Source organism: Geospiza fortis, unplaced genomic scaffold, assembly GCF_000277835.1.
Source record: "Geospiza fortis unplaced genomic scaffold, GeoFor_1.0 scaffold157, whole genome shotgun sequence".
In the NCBI taxonomy this organism is placed as follows: domain Eukaryota; kingdom Metazoa; phylum Chordata; class Aves; order Passeriformes; family Thraupidae; genus Geospiza; species Geospiza fortis.
The window spans coordinates 1,305,504-1,306,341 of record NW_005054314.1 but is presented as its reverse complement, the minus strand read 5'-3'; the positions used below and the strand labels follow the sequence as shown (position 1 = coordinate 1,306,341).

General features: G+C 54.9%; 1 protein-coding gene across 1 annotated transcript in view; it reads left to right on the top strand.

The window, feature by feature from the left end:
• CUNHXorf56 (chromosome unknown CXorf56 homolog) overlaps window positions 1-838 on the top strand; it is a 13,656-nt gene that overhangs the window by 9,968 nt on the left and 2,850 nt on the right. The gene's annotated exons all lie outside the window — the stretch shown is intronic.

The following is an 838-nucleotide window of genomic DNA, read 5'->3' as shown; positions in this document are numbered from 1 at the left end:
GGAGGGGCGGTGGCGTTGCAGGATCAAAACAGTTCAGTGGGGAAAGCGAAGGCCGGGCCTAGGAGCGAGCCAAGGCAGGGAGATCATTCCCAACTCCCTGGGGCACGCAGGGCTCTCTCACACCTAACGGTGCCTTGGGAAGGCAAACACCGTCACTCCGAATGCCCCCCTTCCTTCTTCTCGTCCAGATTTCTGTGCTGAGGATGAGGTCCCATGGTCTGGGATATCCCTGGAGTCAGCTGTCCTGGCTGCGTCACCTCCCAGCTCCTTGTGCACCCCCAGCCTCTCGCTGCTGGGTGGGCTGAAGAGCAGGGAAGGCTCAGCTCAGGCTAAACCCTGCTCAGCAGTAACAAAAACATCTCTGAGTTATCAGCACTGCACCCAGCACAAATCCAAACCACAGCCCCACACCAGCTACTGTGAAGAAAAGTAACTCCATTGCTGTCAAAACCAGCACAACACTGATTTTCTGCTTCCCCAGAGAGTGTTTTCAAGGGAAAAATAAGTTATAAGTTTCTTTAACAGCTTTTGGAAACAAAGAATCTCTCAGCTGTCGTGTAAAGCAGGCTGGCTGGGCTATGTTTCCCGAGTTTATCCTCACTTGTAATTTCATATACTCCAGCTGTGTGGGGAGGCGGCTGAAGAAAGAGACACGGGAAAAAAAAGCCCAGTGACAGAAAGTTAACATTGTTCTCAGGCCGCACTGCCAGCCTGCCCTTCCGGACCTTCCCCGCTGTACGGCCTGTGCAGTCAGAACCGTGTGAGCTCAGGGTGCCTGTCAAGAAGGGCGCCGTCCAGTTTTGCCCGGCCTTTAGAGGCGCCGGAGCTCCGGGAGCCG